General features: G+C 40.3%; 2 long non-coding RNA genes across 3 annotated transcripts in view; one reads left to right on the top strand and one right to left on the bottom strand.

Moving 5' to 3' along the window:
* The window catches only part of LOC116669013, a 456,094-nt gene that overhangs the window by 339,372 nt on the left and 99,098 nt on the right, over nt 1-17,624 (top strand). For both annotated transcript variants that reach the window (XR_004326383.1, XR_004326384.1), the window contains exon 13: nt 16,185-16,587. This is a non-coding gene — a long non-coding RNA (uncharacterized LOC116669013). The remainder of the gene's footprint in view (nt 1-16,184; nt 16,588-17,624) is intronic.
* On the bottom strand, nt 2,564-16,300 carry LOC116669015. The gene is made up of 2 exons (XR_004326387.1): nt 16,164-16,300; nt 2,564-3,009 (listed from the first exon to the last, which is right to left on the bottom strand). It is a non-coding gene; the product is annotated as an uncharacterized LOC116669015 (long non-coding RNA).

Here is a 17,624-nt window from a genome sequence, read left to right on the forward strand (position 1 = left end):
CATTCCTGGCACTATGGGCATCTTTAAGACAGTGACCTTGTATCTGATCTTGTATTAAGGAATAAGAGGTGGATGAATGACTAAACCTATCTAGTTAGTAGCTGAAGTTTTTCTAAACTCAAAAAACACCACTTGATATGCCAACATCCCCAAGTGAGAAAACATTATCTGCTAACTGAAAGAACTCTGAAGTGAGTCCAAAGCAATCACAATGTGTACAACCAACCATTGCCCTGTTAAAGCCACAGAGCCGTTTGCTAAACAACACCTGTTTTTGCAAACACCAGCGCAGAACTCCCCAGGGAAACAAGAAATGCACACTTTGGGTATTGTATTTTATGCAGTTCTCTTTGGTCCCCTAGTAAAAGGATACAGATAAAGATACCTGGAGACATTAACATACAAGTCTAGAAAAAGTGTACCTCGCTGCCACCCTGCTGGGGGGGAAAAATCTAGAAATCAAGTCAGAAATTTTAAGGTAATTGAAGAGGATCAAAACAAAATAAAACATCCTTAGCCACATGTTCTGATCATTAGGAACTGTTTTTCCTAACATTTGCTGAAATGTCGAAGTCAGGTTAAGGCCGATGAGAAAGCTTCCAGGATTTCCCATCCTCATATTTTCATAATTTATGTTATTATCTGAGCGCAGAATACTTTTAAACGTATCTTGAAGCTAATATTTTTCAACAGATGTGATATGTTCCTTCAAGTAAGTGTTTTGAGGACATTTTCCCCATTCTGACCTGTGATTTCATTCTATTCGGGGCCAGCTGATTTCCCGGAGACTGAATCCCTGACATTTATCATGGAATTGAACAGTGTAACTAGGATTCACTTAACAAAAATGTCGCTGTGACATGAACTTTATGGGACCTTCCACGGAACCAGGGAGGCCTGTTCGCACATTGGCTTGATTCTATTTTATGTCAGAAATGGAGGAAATCAAAACACAGTACCTGGATCTCCTCATAAATGAAGCCACACCATTTTTTTTTCTACAGTGGAGACATCATAAAATGATGGCAAAATTAAAACAACATTTCGCCTTTTACTCTTTGGTAAAATCCTCCATCTACTTATGGAAGAGGACGTTTTAAGCCTTCTGCCGAAACGTGTAAGCCGTCCAGCCGTATCCCCATTAGACCCTCTCGGAGTCTTCCAGCGTTCCCGAATCTCTGGAGCCGTGCTAGTGCTTCCAAGTAGCTAACGTGCTGTTACTTTACAACACCCTGCCAGAGTTGCTTTCCCTCAAACAAGAACCGTCCTAGCTTTACCGTTTGGCAGCCTGTAGCATGTTAAAAAAAAAAAAAAAATCCATAAACCAGATGGCGGAAATACAGAGTAATCTGTTTGGGAAACCCAGGTTATAAATATGTGCCTGTTGGGAAAAGGGCAAAGAGTTGAGGTAAAGCAGCTGATGCAGTTTTCAGACTGGGCTCCAATCGTGACATTTTCAGCGGCGCTGAGAGATGGCTACACGTTTATTTTCGACTCTATTTTTCCCCTCATGCTCAGGAAGGACCCATCGGAGGTCACTCATTTTCCCACACTGGAAATCAAACTGAATACTGACTTGGAAGGTTGAGTCAAGGATTTTACATGCAAGAAAGTATTTTCTTCTGTTCGGCTGCGAGAGGGTAGGTGGGGGTGAGGTGTTAGGATGGGGATGTGCAATAGTGTGACCCAGCTTCCTCCTTCCTGGACACTCAGCAATATGTGTGAGGATGTCTCCAACCCTAACATAAACTTCCACGTGAAGTAAGGCTGAAGTGAAAAATCACAGTCAACCTTGAAACAACAAAGATGAGTTATAAGCACATTTTGCACATGTGTTTGCTGGTGGGGGGCGGTGGGTAGGTGAGAGATGTGGTCAACAGAAGAACACAACCTTGTGTGTGTGTGTGTGTGTGTGTGTGTGTGTGTGTGTGCGTCAGGGGAGGGACTTGTGGAAGATTATTGCATTCACACGACTAGCCAAGGCTTTTTCATGCTTCAGCTACCAAATCACACCTTTCCCCCATTTGGGGGGGCCTCCAAGACTTCCAGCCTAACCACCATTGGTTAGCTTGGGCCATCAAAGGGTTATCTTCACTCATCTCCCTGCTGTCTGGGGGGGCGTGCTTCTCAGGCACTGTGGATGGACAGTTAAACTGATGGAGCCTGACTTCTCGGGACTATGCCCTTCGACAGCACCAACACTGCTGTCAGATCTACAGAGACACCCAAGCGACTGCATCCCTTACGTCCTCGCCCCCACCATCTTGAGGAGCTCAAAGACTTTGTGCCATGTTAGTAGCAGCTGCAGGCGTAGAGCCCACTGGGGAAACTGCGAGGAGCTCAGCTATATCAACTCTTCGGTTCCAGGTGTTCCTGAGATCCCTCCTGAGTATTCCCCAGGACCTCTTAGCTGCTGCCCCTCATTGCTCCTGGCCTCTGCCCCTGCCTGTCACTGGGGCCTGTGGGCACATCCCCATTTTTCCACTGACCTCAGCAACCCTGGTCTAACCTCCCTGGCCCTGCTCCTCTAGTCATTGCATGGAGGCAAAGAGAAACAAAGTCCTTTTCACGGGTGCTTCATCTTTATTGTCTGAGTACAAACAGGGTTACTGTGGCTTTCAGCCTCTTCAGTGCTCCTAGAGGCAAGTACCTTTCATTGTTTTCTTCTTTCAGCTTTTTGTGTCCTTCTTCTTCTACTTGGGGTTAATCACAAATGCTGTAGGATGGGACTGGGCCAGAATTCAAGCAGCAATGCCAGGGCTATGGCTGTGGCCAATATGAGTCCTCCTATTGAACCTCGCACAGTGGTCCAGTGGCCTCCACCTTCCAAATGATGGGGTGTCCATAGAGTTATAGTCTGGTTCTCTGAGATCTTCTCTGGGGATGAGCCATAAACTCCAAGAACCTAAGGGCTCCAGCGAGGTAGCATAGGTGGAGTGGGTTAGAGAAGACATTTAATGTAACGTTCCACCCAGAGGCAACGCACAAAAACAGAGAAAGCCAGATATCCTGGAATAGAAAAAAACTGTAATTTATCAAACTCCATGAATTTTAATTTTTGAGCCAAATGCAAGTTTTGTGTCTGAGAACTGTTTCTTCTTGTTTATAAAATGCAAGCCTGGCCCTATCTTGCAGTTCATTTATAGCTACGGACTTTGGATCTGTCGGAGGACTTTCCAGCCAGAGTTTTTCCACTTTCCTTGCAAATATTTCCATCCTGGTTTGAAAGAAGACAGAAGATTTTCAGGCCTTTATCTGTGTAAGAACAGAAGTATCTCTTTCATAAAGAACTGAATTCTTTATCTCCTGCATTGTATCTTCTTCCCTGGCTCCTTTTGGGTTGTGTTTCATGACTGGATTTTTCAGCCTTTCTACCGTAGCGTCTTCTGTTTTAACTCTAAGGATTATCCTGAGCAGAGAGCCTTCTATACTATTTCAGTCATATAACTTCATCTATGTGTAGATAAATCACAAATCTGTATTTTCATCTCTTTCTCGTAAGTTCAAGATCCATAAATCCAAGTGCCTTCTAGATATTCCTAATAGAATCTTACACATCAGTCATCTCATACATCCCATATCCAAAATGGAATTCATTCTATTTCCCCCAAAACCATTCTACCTCACGTATTCAAGATGGTTTAATGCCTCATCTATACCTGTCTTCCAACTGGGTAGAAACCTCAAAGACACATTCAACTCATTTCTCCCCTTCGCTCCCTCCAGCTCCATGCCCTCCAATCTAGTCACTTATCAAATCCTTTGTTCCTACCTCAGATATCAACCTCAAAACTCGACAGTCCATGCTCTCTCTCCCACTGTCACTGCCACCGCCTTCAAGCAGATTTTCTTAATGAACGTCTTGTCCTCCCACCACCTCCCCCAGCCTCAAGGTGACTCAAGCTGCTGTTTCCCTAGTTCAGACCTACACTTCCAGTCCCCACAGGTGTTCATCCTGAGCCCTCCCCTAAGATTACTTTTATCAGAGTTGTCAGTTACACCTCAAGTATAAAACCCAATGGATTCTTTTCAGCCCTCATTATCTTGGCCTCTCATTAGCGTTTGATGCTGTCAACTTCTCTTTTCATTCAAGTCCCTACTCCCAGCTCTTGGGCTCATTTTGCCTTATTACTCCTGCCCATCTCCATTGTTGACCCTCTTCCTCTGCTCACCCTCTACCCTCCAGTGTTCTACAAAGCTCTGTCATGGCCTTCTCTTTTCATTCCATGTCTCCCCTCACGTTTTCAGCGTCCTCAATGGCTTTAGCTACCACTGGTATTTACCTTGATCCAGGCCTTTCCCCTGAGCTGCAAAAAGTCTTTTATGTTTTGCTTTGGTTTTTATTTCACTTATTTTTTATTGAAGTAGAATTGGTCTATAATATTATATTAGTTTCAGGTGTACACCATAGTGATTCAATAGTTTTATAGATTATACTCCATTTAATGTTAGTATAAAACATTGTCTATATTTCCTGGGCTGTACCATATGTCCTTGCAGCTCATTTGTTTTATACACTGTAGTTTGAGTGTCCATCAACAGATGAATGGACAAAGGAGATGTGGCATACATGTTTTTTGAATATTTTCAAAATACATATTTAAATAATTTTGAAATTATTTCAGAAAACAAGTTTTTAACAGTATGGACTTTCCTCAAAAAATTAAAAGTTGAACTACCATATGATCCAGCAATTGCACTGCTGGGTATTTAGTGGGAGAAAATCAAAACACTAGTTTGAAAAGATACATGCACCCCAATGTTTAGCAGCATTATTTACAATAGCCAAGATATGGAAGAAGCCTAAGTGTCCATCAACAGATGAATGGATAAAGAAGATGTGGGGTATGTATATGTGTGTATTATGTATATATATACACACACACACACATATATATGTAAAATGGAATATATATAATGGAATATTACTCAGCCATTAAAAAGAATGAAAATTTGCCATGTGCAACATCATAGATGTGCCTAGAGAGTATCATGCTTAGTGAAGTAAGTCAGACAAAGACAAATAATGTGTTATCACTTATGATGTGGAATCTAAAAAACAAAGCAAATGAAAATAACAAAACAGAAATCAACTACAGATACGGAGAATAAACTAGTGGTTACTAGAGGGGAGACAGAAGGAAGGAGGGGCAAGATAGGGGTAGGGAATTAAGTGGTGAAAACCATATTTTCAGCTTTCAAATGAATACAGTTTGATGATGTCTCACAGAAAGCTCAAGTCACAATGCTCTAACCTAAGCTTCTTTGTCTATTTCCCTTAATCTATTCTGCCTTAATTATCTCTTACCAAGTATTCCTGTTTTCTACCCTGTTATACAAGGCAGACTTTAACTCCTTAAATTTTTTTAATAGTTTCTATTGCCAATGAAAGGAAAATTCAAGTTTGTTAGTTCGAGTGTATCAGGCACCTTTGAAGTTCAGCATCATATTCCCCGAGCCCAACTCTGATCTCAGCTCCAGCTGCAGTGGATTGTCCTACACACATTGACTTGTCTGGAGTTGGCAACTTCCTTTACCAGAATGTACCACTTGTCTTTCTGCCTCAGTCTTCTCTGAAGCTACATGCTTGGCCAAATCACAAGCACAGCCCCATAACAGGGAAATAGTTTATACTCCCATGAAAAAGCCTAAACCAATGGAAGATGGAAGCCAGCAGATAAGTGACACAGCCTCCCATCCCTCCAATTCTGGACAATTCTGGAGGCTTCTTTTGTGCTTCTCAGAAGTCCAGAGCTGAATCACGTTCCTATGGCCCACAGCTGTGACCTCAAGAATGCAACTCTTTCTGTCTCATGCCAAGACCTTGACTCAGGCTCTGCTTTGGGGGGAACCCTAAATAAAGACAGTTGGTTCAGAAGTAGTGCTCTAGAAAGTTGGCCCTCATGTTGGGTTTCTGGGTCTCACTGTTGACAGAATCAAGAATCCCACTGATTGGAGTTGCATTAAATCTGTAATTGCTTTGGGTAAGATGGCCATTTTCACAATATTAATTCTTCCAATCCAAGAACAAGGGATATCTTTCCATTTCTTTCTTTTTTTTTTTTTGGAATCATTTTCAAATTCCTTCATCAATATTTAAAAATGTTCAGTGTACAGGTCTTTCACCTCAAATGCACGCCCATTGCTAGCACCTCCTGGGGTGCTGCAGCACCACGTTTCTGGAGGCTCTTTTACTTGTCAGGGGCTTGAAATGCAAGAGGAGCAGAGGAAGTAGTAGACCTGGCAGTACTTCTACCACTGAAGCAGCATAAACATTGGTCATTATAAAGATTAGAGATTAAGCTCATTTTTGCAAACTTCTTTGAAAGTCTTGAGGCAAAAGAATGATAGGAATATTGTTGAGTAAATTACGGTCAGTTCCCTCCATAGAATATCAGCGCATATTTTAAAATGTTTTTTGTTAATTTTTAAAATCAATATTAACAAAGGCTTTTATACAATATCAAGTCTTTAAAAAGCAGAATAGAGAGAGTATATAGCTCAGTGGTAAAGTGTGGGTTGGCATGCATGAGGTCCTGGGTTCAATCCCCAGTACCTCCATTTAAATTAATAAATAAATAAAACTACTCCTCCAAATAATTTTTTAAAATAAAAAAAGCAGAATATAACTACCCCCCCAATAATTTTTAGAAGGAAAAAAGGCAGAAAAAACATGCATCTTCACTAGAATTAACACTTAGAGGAAAAATATGTATGCTTAGGAAAATAGTGTTAAGAGAAAAAAACAACTAAATCCTGACTGGCTATCTCAGGATGGTAGACTCAACAGTGGAATTTCTTCCCTTTATCTATTTTAAACTGTTCTTTAATTGTGGCCACATTACTAGATAGATAGATAGACAGACAGACAGACTTAAATTAATTTTTAAATTTAAAATACTTTAAAAAAAAGCAATGAATTTTAAAATCTGATCTCAGACATATACATAAAATCTCTGGAATTTTTCTCTCTTTAGATAAAACCCAATACTGTCTGTAAGTCCTTTGCAAGCATTAATATTTCTGTATTTGTATCTGCTGGTGGAGAAAGTCATTGCAGAATTCCTTGGCCCATGAATGAGCAAGTTGTCATCACATGGATGACCCTTTTGATGTGACATTAACTAGGTCCTGAAGTTTCTGATCTGACTGGACAAGTCCACTAGTCCAGATATTTTTAAAATTATGTCTCATTTCATAAATGTTTTAAAAATTAATCACATAAGTATCTCATGTTCATTGCGGCAAAATTAGAAAATTCATATACGCAAAACGGAAAATTCTTGAAAATCACCTATGAACTTCCCAGTATGTCTCAGAAGTTTTTCTGAATTTAAAAAAATTATGAAATGGATCACGCATGCATTGGAGGAGGCAGTTTAAAACACATTTGCCCAGCTTCACAGAGTTTGAGCTGCACTGTCAATGCCCCAGGTGCTCCTTCTTTACCATCCCCTGCGAAGCCAATCTGCTGAATTTTGCGTTCATCACTCACTTGCTTTTCTTTATATCTTATAAGTGTGTGGCCCTAAGCAATATATTGTTTAATTTTGCCTGTTGTTTTATCTTTCTTTGGCTGTATGTACGCTTTGTGTGTTCTTTGTTGACTTGCCTTTTTCTGCTCAATATTGTGATTTTGAGAACTACTCATTTTCACTGTTGCATGGTGCTTCTTTTTAGATGAGGATACCAGAATGCACTGGTCTATTTTACTGTTGTTGGACATTTGAATCATTTTTAATTTGTCTTATTATGAACAATGCTACTTAATGTTTGTTATGATATGTCTCTTGATAATGTTCAGTAACTTACCAGGGGTAAAAGTGGAATTGTTTAGACCTGCAGGATTTGAGGGTTTCTAGTTTCACATTGTCACCAATGCTTAGTATGATTATACTTTCACGTTATTTGCTACCCTAGTAAGCATGAAATGTTAACCTAGTATTTTATGTTAATTTTCTTTTCCCTGTTTAGTAAGGAGATTAAGTCTTCTTTAATTGTTGAGTTTACCTTTGTGTGTGTGTGTGTGTGTGTGTGTGAAATGCCTGCTCAAGGCTTTCAACCATTTATCTTTTAGTTGTTGTTTTCTCCTCCTCCTCCTCCCTCTTTCTCCTCTTTCCCCCTTCCTTAAAGAGCACCTTATAGATCTTAGATGGTAAGCCTTTGCTAGTTACAGGTGTCACCAGTATCTCCCAGTTTGTGCTCTACTTGTTTTTTTGTTTTGTTCTGAATTTTGCTAAATAGATGTCTTACTTTTAATACTGTTTAATTTTTTTTTTTTTTTTACCATTTGCCTTTTTTTGGTCTTCTTAAAAAGAAAAACAACAACCCTTCTTCACTCCAAGATAACAAGGATATTCTTGTATATGCTTCTTCTAACAGTTTTAAACTTTCATCTTCTACTTTGATGTCCTCAGTCTATCTGGATTGTTTCTGTCTGTTTTATGAATTACCAGTCCTGCCTTCCATACTCCTGTTCCATCTCAGTTCTGTCGTATATAAAGTTGCCTTACACAAGTGAGATTGTTTCTTGCCTCTAAGTTCTAAATGAGTCTTGACATTTGGTAAGATAAGTTCTCCCCTTCCCACTCTGACACCTTGTTTTATTTTATTCTGTCCTTTCTTAGCTGTTCTTTACACTTCGTCCTAGAATTATCTTGTCATATTACACACAATTGCAATTTTGATAAAAATTACATCAAATATTCCACATGAATTTGCAGAGAGATGCTATCTTTACAATACTGACTATTTGATTCTGTGAATGTGATATTTTTCTAAATCAACTTAGGTTTTCTTTATTGTCTTTTAATAAAAATCCATAATTTTATAATGGTCTTACAAATATTAAAAATAATTTTTCTTAGATTCTTTTTTGTTTGTAGCTATATATATAATATACAATTTTTTAATTTTTCTATAAGTGTATCATTAATACAGAGAAATACAATTGAATTTTATATGTTGATTTTATCCTTGGCAAACTTGATATTCAGTTGTTAATTCTAAGAGCTTTCCTACGGACTCTTTTGGGATTTCATATAAGCAACCCTATTACCTATAAATAATGATAGTTTTCTTTCTTTCTTTGCTATCATTCTAGTTTTTATGTACAGATCCATTTTTACATGTATCAGTTATGAAATAATAATAATCTATTTGTAGTTGTGTTAACCTTAGAATGATCTTTCTCCAAAATTATGTTAATGTCTAGTTATATTTTTTCTAGATCTTTTTATAAATACTTTATAAATCTTTAAATATCACTTGTGATATTTAAGTCATCACTTTATTTGGAATTTCAATTGGTAAATTTCTTGAAAAGCTTCTTTTTCAAATGAGTAACTAGGAATTGTTGAATCTTTTAAAAAATGTATATATTCTTCCCTCACTGGTGTGCAGTGGTGCTTTTACTGTACATTGAATTACGTAGATTCTTCACTTTTTTCTAGACTATTTCATCTCTTTCACTGTTTTTCTTTAGACTGTTTTGTTGATTGCCTACTTATTCCATGATTAGTGCCATATTCTTTTAAATATCACTGCTTTACAATAGGCTTTATTATTCAACAGGTCAAATGCACATCATTTTTTATACTACAATGTCAATTGGATATTTTTACCCAGTTATTATTCAGATAAACTTAAAAAAAATTTTGTGAAGTCTTTCTCCCCAGATATCCTTTTGGGAATTTGATTAGGTTTATATCAATTCTATAAATTAACTCAGGAATTAAGTCTCTCAAATATGGCACGACTTTAACTCTAGTTAATGGGAAGGTATAAATGGTATCTAGTCGATCCCATATTTATGAGAAGTAGGTAAACAGCACAAATGTTTCTGTAAGAGATGGCTCCCTTGTTTTTGTCCTGCACCTCAAGAAAATAAGGCATGAAAAGGGGTTTTTCTTTCAGTGACTTCCCTGCCTTTTTCCCCATGTAAAACATTTCACAGCTTGTCTCATTACAGCGTTTGTAAAAACACAGTCTGAAAGCAGTGGTGCATAAATGAATTATTTAAGTTTTGCAGCAAATCGTCCTCATCTTGCTTGCTGCTTCTTAATGCACTTTAAGTGAGCCCAGGGAGGCGAATCATAGAAGGCACAGGGTGGAATGTAAACCAAGTTTTATTAGCCACAAAAAGCCACACTATAACATTTATTAAGTATCAGAGACTGTGTGTTTAAATAAGTTTGATTTGCTGAATAATCACTGACACTGCAGCCATCTTCCCCGGATAGGAGCACTCCCTTGTCAAAAATATTTATTTTCTTGTCACTTCTGTTAATATAATGGGCTCTTGGGGTTTTGTGAGAGTTTCTTAGCAAATCGTGATTTTCAACAAATTACTATGTGTCTCCCACTGAATACAGCTTTAATAGCTGGGGGGAGGAGAGGAAACCCACACACATCATTGGCTGAAAGTATATCATCCTATTATCGGTGCCACTTTTAGGGGCTTCAGCTGCCCGAGGAAAATAAGGAGCCAGACATCCTCCCAAGTCCCTCCCAGTCCTTCGGCCAATGAGCAGTGTCAATAAACTTGACCTTCCCCCAGTCAGACTGGCCTGAGGCTGAATTCCTTTTCTCTTTAGGGGTGAATCAGCCCTTAAAACCAAATAATTTATACCACAGTGGCCAACTCTTCTTCTCTTCTCTTTTTCATTTCCCTGATGCAAAATGAAACAGACAGATGCTCAGAACATTTCTGAGCCTTGGAGCACCTTTCTAACCTTGCGTCAATGGGGTGAGTTGAGGATAGGTGATTCCAGGATGCTCTGCTGTGTACATCTGTGTTATAAGTCCTTCTTATCTTTGGCTAAGGCCACCATTTTAATTCCAGATGGAAAAAATAAAAAACACTAAAAAAATTAAGTATACCTATGTACTCACTGGACAGATGCTGGCTGCTAAATATTTAATGCAACTAAGAGCTCACCTTAGATAGTGTGAAACACTGGATTTATGTCCTTGCCTTACTCTTCTATGACAAGAGGCTGCAAATGTGCAAATGGTAGTATATGTTTGTGTGTGTGAGTGTGTGCTCGTGTTTGAACCCGAACTCCATGAGGCAAGGAAGGAAGGTAAAAAAAACAAGAAGGAAGGAAGGAAATTAGGAAGGAGAGAAATGCCCGTTTGTTCTTTCCTGTCTGTACTGGAAACAGTCTTTCTGATGGGGAGACCCACTGACTGCCTTCTCATTACACACAGACCTGTGGTGCTGCATTTCAAGGGATACTGAGTGAAGGTCCTAGGATGAGTTTCAGGAGTCACTGAATTTTACTGCCCACCAACTTTGGCATCAGTTTTCCTCTGTGAGGTGCCTGTCAAAATTGTGGCTGTCACTGAGAAGGAGATGACTGTTGCTCTTCTGAGTCTCTAACTGCCTGGGGAATTCAGGCCTTCAGTTTGGGACATGAGTTTGTCTTGGGATATTGATTTCAACTTGAAGGTAAATGGCACTGAGATTCATTCATTTACTTACTTCATCATTCAACCAATATGTCTTGAATGCCTACTATGGAGCTAAGAATTCTGCTGGGTTGGTAGCTATTTTCTATGTTCAAGTTGTTCATTATTTACTGAGTGATTCAGAGCAAGAAAGAGGAAATTTGTAATACAGGTAATACCTCATATGGGTAAACACAGGTGATTACAGGAGCACATAGGTGGGACCTGGACCTGGACCCACTGACTCACTCTTGGCAGAGGTGTGAGGCTGGGGAAGGTCAGGCAAAGCCACTGGGAGATATGAAATTCAAGCTGAGACTTGAATGTTGAGTAACAAACAGTTAAACAGTAATAACCGCATATGCAAAGGGCTAGAGGCAGAAGAGAATTCAGATTATTAAGAGGGACTGATGATAGCTCGGTGTGGCTGGAACTCAGAGGGGTGAAACATGAGGCTGGAGATGTAAGCAAGGACCTGTCTAGGAACAGCCTTAGAGCTGCCAGAGTTTTCACTCAGCTCTTGAAGACACTGAATTGTATTAGAGATTTTAAGTGGGGGAGTTATGTAATCAGATTTAAAATGTAGAAAACATACTATTTTAATCTTTATTACAAGCATATATTCAGAAAGAAAGATCACTGCAATGTAGAAAATAATTTGGAGAGGGTAAGACTGGAGCCTGAGAGGGAAATTAAATGATTCCTTAAGCTGAGAGCTGATGGTCTGACTAAGAATATCTCACTGCAAAGAGACAGAGGTATGTATGTGTTGGAGAGGTGTGGGTGTGCGTGTTGCAGAATTTTTCTAGCAAGACTGATGATTTACTGGATTTATCAGGAAAGAGGGGAAAGAGTCAAAAATGAGACCAGAGTTTCCGGCCGGAGTTGCAAGATGGATGCCAGTCCTTGAGTGGAATGTGATGGAAGGAGCTGGTTTCTGAGGAAGTTCTGTGGAGTCACAACTCTTGGGGACAGCCAGGTGAAAATGCATTGTAGACAGTGTACATCCAGGTCTGGAGTTTAGGAGACAGGCTCTAGTTCTCACTTTCCTTGACTTTAATCATTCCACAGCAGAAACAATTAGTAGTGTCATCTGCTTACCATCAAGTACCATTTGAAGCATCTCCATTAAGACATGGGGCCCAAAATTCAAATGAAAACAGGGGCAGGCAAATGTTTTTATGTGTCTTCTGTATCATATCAAAGACTGAGGTATTCGGAAACACGCAGTCTTAATATTCCTTGAAGTTTTTCCTCTCCAATGTTTGACATTATAAACAGGAAATAAATGCCCATTAGGTCTTAGTGGAGATAAATGTTACATAATATTTAGAAGCATTCTTAATTTATAGTAACAAGAGACTCCTCTACATTATGTTCTTTACCTAAATGAGGGTTTGCTATCGTAGGAAACTAAAGCACAATTAAACAGGAAGCCATCTGTACAGGGATTTGAGACCGGTGGGGTCAAAAGGTGCAGAAACAACCTTGTTGCAAACATTTGGACTTACTTGATATGGTAAAATAAGGGAGAAATTCAGAAATTGATTGGATAAAGGAAATCTGATTTGAATTCACATCTTTTTCCTAGGGAATTTTTGTTAGGAAGTGAGAATGGGTTTAAGGACCTCTGGAAGAGGTAAAACAGAAACTAACAGCAGATTATTTTGCAGGGTAAGTAATTACTGTTGAAGGAAGTATAACTGAAAGGAAGTCCTTCTCTGGGTGTTCGTGTGTGTGTGTGTGTGTGTGTGTGTGTGTGTGTGTGTGTGTGTGTGTGTATTTCACAAGTTTTCTTCCTCTCCATATCTATTTTCACTCTTTGTTGGCCCACTCTTGGTCTGACTGTATCTATAATGCAGTGATGACTGACACCTTTTCATTTTTATTCATAGTGTGGAGTAAGGTGCTCTGGTTTTTTGGAGACTTTCTGGTTTTCAGGCTCCTAATAAGGTTTAGGAGCCTGTTCTCTACCTCTGAGGTGATATGGAGGCAGTGTGTATGGGTCAGAGGATGGGGTGAGTCAAGGAACTGATAAAAAATACAAGAAAGAGAGAAAGGCCCTTGCAATGATGGAATATGTGGACAAGGCAAATGCTTAAAGAGAGAATGAGAGATCACAGTTCTTCCCCAAAGGTACAGGAGACCAGAGAGTGGGCAAGAGTCCAGAGATCTATATCCAGTTGGCCCAAAAGGTTCACAAAACAAGCAGTTTTTTCCCCCAAAGTTACATACTAATTCTTCAGTAGCGTGGCTTAAGTTGGTGTATAAAGCTTCTTCAGAATCTTCAACATCACTTTCTATCACCAGTGTTCATACGCACGGGGTGACAGTCTGCTCCTCTCACCTCATGCTGGAAGTCTTGACCTCTTTAGCACCTTTCACACAGTATGATTTCAAGGCATATTGAAAACCACCATGATCTGTGCAAAAGTTAAATAGATTTTCTTGCCTATCAATCAGAAGCTTTGGGGAGATAGTTGTTGAGTATGTAAGTGATTGTTCTTTGTGAAATTTCTATCAGTCACACCAAACTCTCCACCTTGGGACACCCTATGTTCTGTTTCAAAGGATTTGGCCATTTCTCATTGGTTTTAATTGTCTTAACTGTCTTATGCCTATTTTTGTTTTGTTAATACAATCATCTTGCCTTTCAATATTGGATTATAGTGTAACTTGAATATATTTGAAGCAACAAATGTTCCCAATACAAAATAACTCAACTGAAGGGAGAGGGAATGAACAGATTGCCTCAACAGGCTCATGTTCTGTCTCATGACTGGTACATTTTTTTAAAGAACTGTAATTATGGATAGGTAAAACATGTAAGTGGTACCTAATTCCAAAAACTCAAAATAATGAAAAGTAAGTTTCCTGGTGCCTCTTCCCAGTGGCAAGCACTCATCCCAGTTTCTTCTGTATCTTTCACATATTTTTGGCCAACATACGCTCATACATTTTCACATAACGCTACATATTTATTTACCCAAATAATAAATATATTCAGTTTTTTTCACCTAGTACTCATTGAGGAAATCCTTCCATTTCAGTGCACATAAATAACTCATTCTGTTTTACACTTGGATAGTTCTATATCATTTGAACTTGCCATAATTTATTTAACTAATCATTCTTCATTAGTGGAGATTTTGGTTGTTTTGTTTTAGTTTTAGCTTTAGTTTTGTATTTTTGGTAATAACAATGGAGCTACCTTGCCACAACCAATCCACTTTTTGCCTAGTGTAACTTCCGTGTTCCTGCTCCATTCTGCCTATCAAAGCCTTTCATTTTTGTACAGCTCCTTAGAGCTCCTTTCTATTTTCTGGATTGGATACTACCTGATTCATAAATGGTATAATAAAGTGTATAAGATCTTCAAAAGGTACTCGGGTGAATCTTTTTTTTTAAACAAAAGCATCCTCTCAGGAGACAAACATACACAAGAAGAGACAGAAATCATCACCTAGGTCTCATCTCCAACCTGTCTGTCAGGTGTGAAGAAAGAATATCATCTTAATTTATGAGTCACAGATATAGAAAATAGCTACTTCCCAGCATTCAGGTTCTGATTAAAGGCCAAAGGTTTCTATTTAACCCATAAAGAAACTTTACATTTTAATTTATGCATCACTTACATTCAAATTGGACCTTCTGTGGAAGCATTATATTTGATTTTTGGTATACACTTCACTTGCATTGTAGTTATTTTGGTTTTACACTAAATGATACCCATTTTCTTCCTTCAAGCATCATCTATTATGTGGCTGAAAAGAAGGATGGAGGAAGGGGAAACTGGCAAGTTCCTAAGTGTCCAGTACCCTGCAGTTTCTGAATCCAGTCCGTGGGTATTGGCTAAGAATTCTACCTTGTAATGTTATAAACCTGGGCTATATGATACTGTATCTTTGGAGTTGTGTACCAAGACCCATAATTGTAATTATTAACACTCAGAGATTTACTTAACGTATGCAGTCAAAGAGGAACAAAGTCCATGACTAATTCTCTCACGTATTTGGCTTCAAATTTCAGTATTTCAGAGCATGAACAATACAGACTATCACCAAGTTGTGGCATGGGGAAGGGCATGTGGCTGTGCATCAATTGGTGGTTTCAAGGATCATGTGATCTAACTTTTCTTACATCTTAGTGCTATTGTTCTGTGTGGGAGTCAAGTCTTAGCTAGCCAGCCAGCCAGCTAAATGGTATTAAAAACCCAGACTATATCTAATTTGCCCTGTTTCAAGAGTGAACCTGTTTTGAACAAGTCTAATTTTACTTTTAATATTTCTATGCCTGCAAAACTTTTACTGTAATTAGAAAGGAAAGTTCTAGCATGGGAGATATGAGGAGAGGTTGTATTTGGCTGGCATCTGGTCTTATACAAATCTAGCTAAGGGTTTGTTGTAAAATATAGTCTGTCGTCTGAGTTTCTGGCTGGTTCTAGTCTGTTGGAGCCAAGGGCGAACAGGATATGAATTTGGTCTCTGCTGAGTTCTGTCTCTCTCTCAAAAAAAGAGAAAGTTTTGTTTAGCAGAGCTCTTAAAGAAGAAATCACATCAACAGCAATTCCAACTCCTGAAAACAAAAACTAAACCACGAAAATGTTAGGAGTATGAATGTACAGTCACAGCTTTTGTGTCAGAGGTTGGGACGGTGGTGAAATGAGTAGGAGATGGAGGGTTTCGGAAAAAGATGAAAGGTAGGTTACTCACAGTTCCATTATGCGATTACAGCTACTGGGCTGGTTGCCAGAACTGCAGAGAAAGCCGGCCATCGGGCCGAGAGGTCTAGAAGACGAGAAACAGAAGCCTGAACGCACAGGTTACGATCTCGGCCCCTCGGTTTTCTGCGCGTGCGCAGCGCCTCGGGGCGGGACTTCCGGCGCCCTCCTCCCGACGGTCATTGCGGCGGCTCTCAGGGGCCTTCACCAGGTCTCAGGTGCTTGAGCTTCGATCGGGATCCAGGCGACGGGACCAAGCAGATCTGTTCCCGCCACACAGAGGTGGGTGTGAGGCTCCGTGACGCCGCCCGCGCCAGGCCCGGGACAGGGACCGCCGTGCCCGGGGCTCCCCTCCTCTCCCGGCCCCAGTCCGCCCGCAGACTCTCCAGGTGGCCGCGCTGAGGGACCCGCTTCAGGTAAGCGCTTGTCCTCCGGGTCCTCACCACCCTCACCCCACCAGCTATGAAAGCCCCGACTGGGGGGCCCCGGCTCACGTGCCTGCAGCCCAGGCCGCGGTATCCAGGACGGTGAGGCCCGATTTCTGACCATGTAATGGCGCACGGGAGAGGTTTACAGGTGGAGGGACCCGCGGGTGCAAAGGCTTGGAGGTCGGCCTGAGTTGGGAGGATTCGGGAGACCTGGGGTCGGTCTTTTGCTGCAGAGTGAGGCGGAGCCGCGGCTGGAATGACAGCCTCGTGCCTGGAATGGCAGACTCAGGAATGTACCTTCGTTGTGAGGGTTCTAGAAGCCATGGAGAGGTTTGAACAAAGGGGGACACAGTCTGCGTTTGTGTTTTAAAACTCTCCTAAAGCCTTTTCAAAGTAAGAACAGACTGGAGAGGAGTCATAAAAGACATTGAGGCCTTAGGAGATTGAATACTTTTTCAAGATCCCACAACTGGTAAGAGACAACTCTGAGCCCTGAAGCACAGAGGTTAGACAGCCAGCTTGAGATTACCTGGCTTCAGGACCTAGCAAGGGTACAGGGAGGCATAAGCCCATGGAACCCCGCCATGGGCAAATTCTTACAGGGCTTCACTCTTCATACAGGTTCCCGTGGCTGCAGAAGTGCTTATGAGACCCACACAGGGAAGGGGAGCCTGTCCCAGACCCTCACTGGCCCCAAACTCCGCCCACATGTTCTCTGGGTTGTTTTTTCCCTAGGAGTCTTAAGTGCCCTTCTCCCTGACCTTTGGTCTGGGGACCTTGGAGAAACACCAAGCCCGGATTTGAGTCCATTTCAGGCTTTATACACAGACAGGTGTTCCTGCTTGTGGCAACCAATGTAAAAAAGTGTGGAGGGCTATACCAGGAGCCGGAAGTGTTCAGGAAACCACAAATCGTCTTTCACGTTGGAACGAACAGCAGGTATGTAGGAGTAAGGACTGGAATGGCTGCAAGAGAAGATGGATGTTTATTCTAGAGTTATTGGAGGTTTACCAGAGGAAGGTGAA

Source organism: Camelus ferus, chromosome 15 (assembly GCF_009834535.1).
Source record: "Camelus ferus isolate YT-003-E chromosome 15, BCGSAC_Cfer_1.0, whole genome shotgun sequence".
Classification (NCBI taxonomy): Eukaryota; Metazoa; Chordata; class Mammalia; order Artiodactyla; family Camelidae; genus Camelus; species Camelus ferus.